This window comes from Melanerpes formicivorus, unplaced genomic scaffold, assembly GCF_026170545.1.
Source record: "Melanerpes formicivorus ecotype bairdi unplaced genomic scaffold, bMelFor1.0.p_v2 SCAF_10, whole genome shotgun sequence".
Taxonomy (NCBI): domain Eukaryota; kingdom Metazoa; phylum Chordata; class Aves; order Piciformes; family Picidae; genus Melanerpes; species Melanerpes formicivorus.
In genome coordinates this window covers 4273255-4284445 of record NW_027142362.1, presented here as the reverse complement: position 1 = coordinate 4284445, position 11191 = coordinate 4273255, and positions in this window count along the sequence as shown.

Sequence of the window (11191 nt, the reverse complement as noted above, 5' to 3'; positions counted from 1 at the left end):
CCAGATCCCCTTTTGAGCCTTGACTACTCTTCCCACCACCCACCATTGCTGCTGTGACTCTCTTAAGAGCACAATCCAGGCACCTTCCAACAGCTACTGCTTTAAGACCATGGTACTGTTGTATCTATGTAGTTATAGAATCATAGAATCAACAAGGTTGGAAAAGACCTCAAAGATCATCAAGTCCAACCTGTCACCTAAAACCTCATGACTACTGGACCACGGCACCAAGTGCCACGTCCAATGCCCTCTTGAACACCTCCAGTGATGGTGACTCCACCACCTCCCTGGGCAGCACATTCCAATGGCCAATTACTCTTTCTGGGAAGAATTTCTTCCTAACATCCAGCCTAAACCTCCCCTGGAACAGCTTGAGACTGTGTCCTCTTGTTCTGGTGCTGGTTGCCTGGGAGAAGGGACCAACCCCCTCCTGGCTACAACCTCCCTTCAGGTAGTTGTAGACAGCAATAAGGTCTCCTCTGAGCCTCCTCTTCTCCAAGCAAAGCAACCCCAGCTCCCTCAGCCTCTCTTCATAGGGTTTGTGCCCCAAACCCCTCCCCAGTTTTGTTGCCCTTCTCTGGACATGTTCAAGTGTTTCAATGTCCTTCTTAAACTGAGGAGCCCAGAACTGGACACAGTACTCAAGGTGTGGCTTAAGCAGTGCTGAGCTCAAGGGCACAATGGCTTCCCTGCTCCTGCTGTCCACACTATAGATACAGGCCAGGATGCCATTGGCCTTCTTGGCCACCTGGGCACACTGGGCACACAGTGCAGAGCAGCTGATAAACCCTAATAATAAATACAATAATAAACCCTAAATGCTGGGGCTATAGGCAGAGATACAATCACATGAGGCTTCCCTGCATCTGCTCCCCAGCTGCTCATTCCCCCAGGGCCATCCGAGAGGATATTGAGTAACAAGGCTAGAGGCTTGTGGGAGACCTGTGGCAAGCTTCCCCCCATATTAAGCAGCCCTTAATTTGGCCCTGGCTGGGAGGAAGTGACAAGGACAATGCAGAGATCAGACACTCCAATTTTTTGTGCTCAGTGTGAATATTTTACATGCTTGTCAAGCTGTGCAGTAAACGATGAGGGGCTGTAGCCAGCTGTAATTTAACACAGTGGGATCAATCCAATATGAAGAGCAGCAGACTGTATCTTTCCTCCATATGGGCATCTAAACAAATGTTTTATTGATTTAAACATTTCTCGTCACTGATGGCAATCATTTATTGCCCTGGGCCTCTAAAGCAGCCCATCCTGGACTTTAAAGCTGGAGATGTGTTCGAGGATCATGCAGGCTTTTTCAACTTACAGTGATTAAAAGTTGCAGCAAAAGAGGGGATGGCCCCATGCTGAGGGCATCTGCATGATTATGGCTCTTAATGGCTTGCTTTGCACTGAAATGCCTTTCAGCACTCTATAGGACAAAAAAAAATCGAAGCAGCTCCAGATCCAAAGAAGCTGAAAGAGGAGAGCCAGATGTGTACAGGTGTGGAGGCTGTGAGTGTTGGGAACATCTGTCCATCTTTTGGGCTGCTTTGTAGGGTTCCAGCAGAAGGCTTCTTACAGCGAGCAGTGCAAAATGGAAGGTGCTGCTTTACATGCAGGCCCCCTCTCCCTCCCCTTCCCCTTCTTCTAGAGCACTGATATATTAATATTATCCACATGTCTAACCTTGGGACAGAGGCAGAGTTAGCTACAAAGCTTCATTCTCTTTCCAGGGACTCTCACTCTTCACATTTTGAATGTTAATGTTTATTCTTGACACAAGAAGTGTTTTACCTCAGCTACTGAACCCAGATGTTCTCCCTTTGCTGATCTCTCTGCTAGGATAAAGCAATGCAAATCCAGTCTGCTCAAAGGTCTAGGTTCCTCCTGCAGCATCTTCTCAGCAGCTCTTTGCAGCTCTTTAAGGGTCTCCTTCAGCTTCTAGCAAGTTCTGCTTTCCAAAATCTCCAAAGCCCATTCCCCAAATCAAATTGCATTGGAAATGACTAGATTTGATGGTTTATTTTCTTGGTGGGTTTGTACCTGTCCTGTTCACAAGCTTTTCTTCTTATCTGTGAAGGAGGGGAACTGCTCTTAAAACCAAAAGCTGAGATGCCCACTTAATGCCACGGCTCCAGGAGCTGGGCTTTTAAGAAAGGAAAGCGAATGCCATGAGGTTGATGATAGCATTGCCGGAGCTGGCAGCGGCGCTGGTGCTTTGCTGTGGGTGTTGCTGTGAATGCTGGCTGCCATTCGGCTTCACGGCTCAGCAGGGGATGGAAAATCCGGCAGAGCTCTCTCTGTTGTTTTTGCCTCTGTCTGTTGTTGCAGGAACAAAGGCGTAAATCACAAGTCCTTGGCACCGGGTGGGATTTTGCGCTCCGCTGGGTCCTGGTGCTAAATTACATTCCCTCAGATCGTTTGCTCCCTTGTTCACAAGCCAGCAAGGAATATGGGGCTGCAGAGGGTGCCTACACGCAGGGGTGTGTGTCTGTACGTGACTGGGTGTTTGTCTTTGCTCCCACACCCTTTGGTCAGGGCCAAAACCTCTTGGAGGAGCGTTCAAAAACGTTGTTTTAGCTTAGATCACTCTACCTCCACTACAATAACAATGATGTGAAGGGATGTGGTACTGGCCAGCCAGTTCAGCCAAGAGAAAACATGATGCAGTGCAGTGCTGAAAACTGGAAATAGGCTAATCTGACCAGTCCTGTGATCTTCTGTGCTCTGTTCCTGTGCTGAACTGCATCTGGCCACAACACAGCTGTCCAAAGAGTGTTTGCAGTGTCTAGCAGTCTCTGCTCCAGTCTTAGAAAAGCACATAGTGTTAAAAATCCCATGCTGTGATGGACTTCAGTTTTTCCCCTACTACAGCACTCTGCCCCTGGCCAAGACCAGGTCCTCTTGCCAATTCCTGGCAACATCCCTGTGACGTTTCTATGGGTGAGCATCCTCTCTGCCAGGACAGGCAGGTTCAGATCTGTCTGCATGGTGACCAAGCTACTGCTCTGCCACAGCCCCACTTTAATCCTCTTACTCACGGAGCCCATTTAGCCACACTCATGTTGGAGGTTCACTTTGGTACCCGTTAACATCTGACTGTCAGCCAGAGGACTGAGAGATGCTCCACGTGCCCTGCAAGAGCTGGCCTCAATCTGGAAGTCACAGAGGGTCCCTGTGCTTGAGCTAGCCCTGTGTAATGTTTTGCAACAGCCACCTTTACAGAGGTTGAGGAAGGAGCTGAGTTCATCTTCCCACCACCATCAGTCTCGCAAGCTGAGCTGTTTACCCTCTCAAGACTGACACACGCAGAGCAGCAGTGGCAGGGTGAGTGGGTGCACAGCAATGATGCTGGCCGAGAGGAGGCAGATGCAGCTGTGATTAGCCAGCCAGCCATGGCTGCTGGTATTATTTTGCTGTTTCTTCAGCGCTGGGAGGCTTAGCTCACAGCCCAGCTGTGCCAGGCGCAGCATGTACCATGGTGCAGGAGAAGAGGTGCTGCCTGCCCAGCAGCACACACAGTCACAGCAGAGAGCTCTGCAGGAGCTTTCTCCTGGGGAGGAGAGGGGCAGGCACAGGCATACCCATCTGAGCAGCAAACAGAGCCCTGCACCCACATCTCTTCTTCCCCAGGAGAGGGCAATTTTCAAACAGGAAAGACTCTCACAATGCCATCTGAGCAGAGTAAGGGATGAATCCCACATTTGACATCTCTAGTTGTCCCTGGGCTCCTTCAGGCAGTGGTGGCAGCAAGTTTCAGCAGTTTTGGACTTTAGGCAGAGCAGACACAGGCTGACAGGAGCTCATTCCAAAGTGACATCATTTAAGAACAATTCCTAAGAAATAGGTCCCAACTAGCAGAGAGGAGTTGTGCCTCCAGGCAAACAGATGCTGGTTCAAGGCTATTATCAGGTAAAGCATGTGGGTGAAAAACCTCCACAGCTTGTCTGTTGCCATGAGAAGCAGCAAACAAAGCAGGGGAAAGGCTGGACTCCAAATAAATGTAGCTGCTAACTGGCTGGCACAGCTCACCAGTGGTGAGATGCCTCCTGATGAAGGCTGGGTCTCTGCAGCATCAAACAGTCTCAGCTCTTGGCACAGAGTTATTCCAGCCAGAGCAAGCCTCTCCAGATCCAGGGACCCAGAAATCCCAGGAAGGTGACCAGTGCTTAGATCCTTACAGAGAGGAAAAGAAAAGGTGAAAATAAGTTGACTTCACTTCTCTCTTCTGTCCTGCTTTACACATGCAGCAGCAATGGGACCCCTGGGCACTGCCCGTGGTGGGAAGCATCAGCCATCTATTTATCTGTCTCCTGATCTGCTCTGCATCGTGATTTCCACTTCTCTGAGCTGAAGTGCTGCTGGGGTGATCACCCCAAAGCCTGCAGCTCACCCTGGAGGCACGCAAGTCTCCTGCTCAATGTTGCCATCTCACCTGCTCCAGCTTTGTGGTTGTGTCTTGGCTTGAGAGGTTGTTAAAAGGCACCAGAGCCCTGTTTGTAACCTGGTGTGTTGCTCCAACCAAAGTTCATGCTTCCACAAAGACATTTTGGAGTCAGAACTCTTTCTTTTTTATTATTATTCTTATTTTACTTAAACAAAAAAGAAAGCAATGGGAACACATCCAACCTTTCCCCAGGGCTGGCTTTTCCAGCTGCCTTGCAGCACCTTCAGGCAGCCAAGACATGGGATGAAAAAGAATCCAGGAAAGTGTTGTACATGTGGGTATGACATACTGGAAGGGCTGCCAGCAAACTGCAAGGCAGTGATTTCAAGCAGGAGTGGAGCCTCCCTCCTTCACCTCCACTCTGCTCTGCAGAAGGAAGTGCTGTGCCTGCAGAGGAGCAACCTTGCTGATTGTTTGCAGTGCTGGGAAATAGTGGTGCTGGAGCAAAGCTTCTAGACAGCAAGCATGCATCTGGGTAGATGTGGCTCTGAGCAACCTGCTCTAGTGTGAGGTGTCCCTCTGCCCATAGCAGGGGGTCTGGAACTGGATGATCCTTGAGGTCCCTTCCAACCCTGACAGTTCTATGATTCTATGACTGTCCTCAGAGCTTGAGCAAGGAGCAGCAAACCAGTGGATGTCCCTGGAGCGCAGAGCAGGACTGGGTCCTATCTCCAATGTCATTTCAGGTTTCACATAGTCTGGAAATCACATGAGAGCCAGCCTTCTCTTGGGGCATCTATCCAGCCCTTCTTCCAGCTGGACAAGACAAAAGCATCTTTATTACCATTGAGCAAGCCTGTGTGCCCATCCCTGCTGAGAAGATCAAGCCAGTGTGTCTTGGCAGTGGTGTTTGTGGTCACATGCTGACCTGTCACACTGCCTAATGAGAGCTTCTGACACTGTGGTTTTACATGTAGCTAGAAAGGATATAAACATGAGTCATGTAACTCCCAAACTGTGTCTTTTCTTCATTAGGTTCAGCAAAGAGCCATCACACACTTTGCAAAACCAAAAGCTTGTGGGTTTCCTTTTAGTTTCCCCCTGGGGGCCGGGTGAAAGATGGAGTCTGTCTGATCCTTGCTAATGAAATTCCCGTTACAAGGCACACGTGTGTGCAACTGGCATCCATCTGGATCCCAAGGGGAGGGGGAGCATGGTTTGAGTAATGGTCAGTAAATCCTGGGGTTTTGGAGAGCAGTGAATGCAGTGCTGCATCTGAGGAGCTCCCTGAAGGCCACAGAGGTAGCGGAGCAGCACTCGTGGATACAGATGGCTCCTCACGATGTTTGTTTATATGAAACAGTTATATTATGTAACAGTATGGTGCACCAAAGTCAGGCTGAAAGTAGGAAAGCCAATCCCCTCCCTTTTCTCCTGGAAAGCTTCTCTTGTGCTAGCCCAGGGACTGCACCTGACCATTTGTCTGCCCACCTGCACCCATGAGTCTGGTCCAGGCAGAAATACCGTGTTCAAACCAGGAGCAAATCTGGGGCAGGAGCTGAGCTCATCACAGTGCCACCTGCACCCCCAGGAAAATGCAGGTCCTCAGTGGGGAGCCCCAGGGGGCTGTGACAGCTGGGTGCTAGGACAGAGCTACTGAAATAGCTATGAAATAGCTGGCAGTGCCTAACTGCTGCCTCAGTAATGCAGTTAGGAGCTCCCAGCACAGCAGCTGCCTGCTGTCTCACTTCTTTATGCTGAGTGATCTGTGGATTTTGTGGCTGCCTTTATGGGGGGTTTATTGCATTTTTTCCCCCTTTTTCCCTTTTGGCTGGTGGACAGAAGTTAGGGAGGCCTGGCTGTGTGGTGTCCTGGCCGTCAGCACCAAGCAGCAGCATCTCCTCCACCCATTCCCCGGCTCCCCTGCTGCCACCTGCTGAAGGTGGGTCCCCACTGCAGCCACCCGAGGCAAGCAGCCTGCTGCTGCTTCAGCTGCTTCGTGGTTTCCTAGAGATGCTTTTCTCTGCCTTCCTCCATCTCCTCTTCACTTCTTCTGAGGGAAATTTCCCCCTTTCTCTCCATTTTTATACCTAGTCTCTGCCCAAGTGCAAACACAGTCCGTTCATGTCAAGCCTCGATTGTAGCAGGTAGTAAAATACCTGAATCAATTCCAGGGTCATCAGCAAGTCTTTCTTGATACAATTTCCAGTAGCATCCCATGAAAATATCTCCCCAGCTGTGATGCCCTCTGTCTCAGGATTCAGATGAAGCCCAGTGCACATTAAACTCATTAAAGTTCCTTCTGACATGACCTGGAGCCATACTGGATGTGAGGCAAAGACAGCAGTACAGAGCTAAAGTGATTTTTGTTTGAAAATCCCAAAGCTCCTTTTTTTTTTTCCTTATCAAAGGAGGGGGAGGTTCCTCTGCTTCCCTCAAGGAAATTCCCCAGAAAGCAGAGCTTCAAGAAGAAAAGGCTCTTCCAGACAAGCAAGCAAGAAATGAAACCTGAACCCCACCTTCTTTCTCCTGTCTCCTTGCATCTTGAATGACAGACTGTATTTAATTCCTCTGTAATTGAATGGAGCACATTTTCTTACCCCCTTAGACATTCACACCGAACTGAGCGTGTCTGGAAATTACACAGAGTAAAAATGAGTGCTCTACCACCAGGCTTAGACCATTTGCTGTAGCTACAAGGTAATCATGGGAATGTGGAAAGGCTTTGAAAGTGTAGCATTTATGGGCAATTTAACTTGAAAAACAGCCATAGCTCTGCTATCTGGAAAGCTCCTGACAGTGCTGATCTCTATTCCATACCGGGGAGCAGGATGGAACTGTCTGTAACCAGCAGCTTCATCGTAATGGGCACAGAGGGACAGCAGATTTAAGGTTAATACTTATTTAATGTAACATCTAGAATAAGTGTTTATCTGTACATAAGCACACAGAGGAGAAGGAGGAAATCTAATGATGTAGCTTGCTTATTCTTCATGCAAGTGCTTGCCTGACTCCTAGGAAGTCTGCCTAGAAGATGTGAGCTAGAAGTGGCCTGCTCTGAATTATCATAGAGCCATAGAATGGTCTGGGTTGGAAGGGACTTCTAAAGGACATCTAGTCCAAGCCCCTCTGCAGTCAGCAGGGACATCTTCAACTACATCAGGTTGCCCAGAGCCCTGTTGTGCCCCACCTTGAATATTTCCAGGGCTGGTGCCTCAACCACCTCCCTGGGCAACCTGTCCCAGTGTTCCATCACCCTCATGGTAAAGAAGATGTTCCTCACATCCATCTTCTCTAATTTCAAACCATTACTTCTAGTCCTATCACTGCAGGCCTTTGGAAACAGTCCCTCTGCAGCCTTCTTGTAGCCCTCTTCAGGTAGGCTGCTATTAGGTCTCCTCAGAACCTTCTCCTCTCCAGGCTGAACAACCCCAGCTCCCTCAGCCCGTTCTCCTGGGAGAGGTGCTCCAAGCCCCTAAATTATACAGTGCCTCCTCCTTAGAATTTGCTCTTCCCTGAGATTTCTCTGTCCTACAGTTACCTGAACAGTCAGGAATGTGCAGGGGATCTATGCTGGGTCTAAGCCTGTTAAATTGCTGCCTTTATTTCTGTTAGGCTTTCCCCTTCATGTCTCACAAAATTAATACCTGTGCATGGGTGCAGGGTGAGAACAAGCAGCCATTAACATGACAGAATTCATGAGGTGAAAAAAAAAAGCAAGCCACAGAGGAGCACTGCAGTAATTTCTTGCCTGTATGATATATTATACATAAATGCACAGTTTCTTGGCACTTGGGCTGCCACACACACACACACACACAAAGGCTTTTCTGCTCTCCACTCAGAGAAACCCACAAATAATGCTTATTCAGTTCCCAGCAGCTTCTGATCTCCTGACTCAGCCTTCTCTGCATAACAGGCAGGCATGTCCAGAACAAAGGAGGTTAAATATTAATGCTGAGGACTTTGCTGCTGATTGTGCCATTAACGTGTGGGGAACCATTCACCTCTTCCACATAAATAAACGCCTCCTGATGCATCAGAGCTCTGCAAAGTCAGAGTTAACCTGACAGTGTGTTCCTCCATTTCCAAAGATGAAAAGCAGGGGAAGAAAGGGGTGTGAGAGCTGCTCTTTAATGGTTCACTGCACTTGTGCTTGGGATTTTAAACCTAGAAAAACAGAATCATTATGAGAGGGAAAAAAAAATCCAACCAAGAGAAAGAAAATGCAGAAAAAAAAGAGATGATGTTTAAGGTGATGCTGGAGGATGCAGCTGCACTGCTTTTAGCAGAGCCTTGCATGAGACAGTGGCAGTGTCACACTTGAGTGGGTCCAGCACTGGCAGCACAGGTCCTAGTGCACTAATTAACCTTGCCTTTCCACCCAGACCCACCAAAGTGCCCGAGTTTGTCTGCTGAAGCCTGTCTTATGGAATGGTTTCTGCTGGATTAGAGAACTTTAAGCACCCTCATCCCTTTACATTCAGCCATTTGTAAGCAGTGATGCTGCTGATGGGCATTGTCTGATGTTGCATCTCCCTGGTCTGTCACAGCATGCATCAGTGACACCTTGAAAGAGCAGTGGCTCTTTGGAAAACCAAAGCTTCTATGCCACTAATAGTTTTCAGCTAAGTGCTTACAATTGTGCTAATTTTCTGGTTTTCTGGTGGGGTACAGCCTCTCCAGCTCATGTTTCCTGCTCAGGTAAATTGATACTGCCTCAGTGGCTGCACTTTTGCCCTGACATCTCAGTGTCAGTGCTGCTGTGTGGCTTTTAGATAGCTTGGGAGGCCCTCTGGTTCAGAGGGCACAAGTGCAGAGCATGTTTTGCAGCCCATACTCTTGTTTGTGAATCATGTGTCTGAGGAGGGGATGGGGCTGATGTTATACAGCTACACAGCCAGAGCAAGTCCTCTTTGTCCATTTAACCATGCACACACGTGTACCTTCACAATCAAGCCTTACACTCACATCTCTTTGGCCCCTGATGGAAAAGTTTGTACCATTTTATCCACCTCCACACCAGGTCCTCTGTTTTCCATTTTCTTCCTGCAGCTCTGGGACAGCTGTATTGTTTGTAGGCTCCATCAGTGTGCCCTTCTGAATAGAAAGATGTTAAGCCTCCTCATACTGCTGCCTTCCATGTCAGGCAGCCCATGAGGCTCAGGTTCCCCGCCAGCACCATATGGCACTGAGGAAAATGGTTCTTCTCTGTCTGAGGTACCTGGATACAGGCAGCAGTGATTAACAGAGAGATTCACAGTTGTGCCTAGGGTGCAGAGGTAATTAGAAACACTGTTAATCACAGTGCAATGGTAAAGAAAGCCTCACAGATTTATTACTTCCCTCCCTGTTGATCTTGCAATGGAATTTAACACAAATTTACCCAATCCAGATCTATCCTGTGTGGGAAAGAGTAAGGGATTTTGCTAGGAACTGAGAAGAGCCCAACAGGGTCATTGGGGTGCTCATCTGGCCAGGCTGACACACATTTCCCTTGCCTGCAATCCCACCTGCAAGTGGAGATGACATGGAGGCAGAGCAGCCTTCCTCTGAGAGCAGCTGTGATGGAGCTCAAAGAGCATCTCTGGGACTGCCCCAAATTCCTCTCTGGGGAAATGCAGCTGTGAGCAGTGCTGCGCTTTGGGAATGTGACCCATGCAAGGTGCAGTGAATCTGACACACACACACACACACACACACAAATAGAGTTCCTGTGATGTGAAGAATTTGAAGAATTAATGAGCTGGAGAACTCAGCAGAATGGTGACAGGGAAGCAAAGTGACACTCTGTGATACTGTGATAGACTGGCTTGCTTTTTAGTCTCGCCACTGTCTCGATACTCGGCCTGTAGCATACAGGAGTGGTGACAATAAATGGACTTCTGAATTGCTCCCACATCAAAGCAATCAGTGCACTGTACCAAACACAAAGTACAACTAAACCAAAGGGACAATAAAGGTGAACTTTGGATTTGAGTCCCAGTTTTTAATGACCAGGCTTGAAAATTCCTAACTTAATCACTACATTTTCCACATGGAAGCGGTGCTGCCAGTGTGGTCACAGGAACTGTACCTGCAAGCAGACAGATGAAGAGAGGCTTTTTGTAGCCAGGTGAGGGTTGGTCTCTTCTCCCAGGCAACCACCAACAGAACAAGAGGATGCAGTCTCAAGCTGCACCAGGGGAGGTTTAGGCTGGATGCTGGATGTTAGGAAGAAGTTCTTCATATAGAGAGAGATTGGCCATTGGAATGTGCTGTCCAGGGAGGTGGTAGAGTCACCATCACTGGAGGTGTTTAAGAGGAGCCTGGATGAGGCACTTGGTGCCATGGTTTAGTTGATCAAATGGTGTTGGGTGATAGGTTGGACTCAATGATCTCAAAGGTCTTTTCCAACCTGCTTAATTCTGTTCTGTTCATACCCAGTTTTTAATGGTGTCAACAATTACAAACACAGCTGAACTGGAGATTTGGATCAGGTGAAGTGAGAGGGGAGCAGGCTGTGGAGTACAGCACAGTGAAGAAAAGTAGAGTGTGTCCCTGGAGAGGCCCTGGGAACAGTGGTATTTCCTAGTGCTTGTACAGCCTGGGGATGCCTGTGGCACCAGCACTCCCTTTTAGGAGGGGAAACTGAGGCACAGAGTGGGAAAGTAGTTTTCTAGCTGTCTCCTGATGGTAGAGCCAGAATGCATGACTGGACTTGCACTTCCACTTCTTTTTCTCTGTCCCTTTGGCAAGTACAAGGGATATGGGCTGCTGTGTAATTCCATCCCTGTTTCTGTCTGAGAAGCTCATAGCTCCATAGTCCTCTCC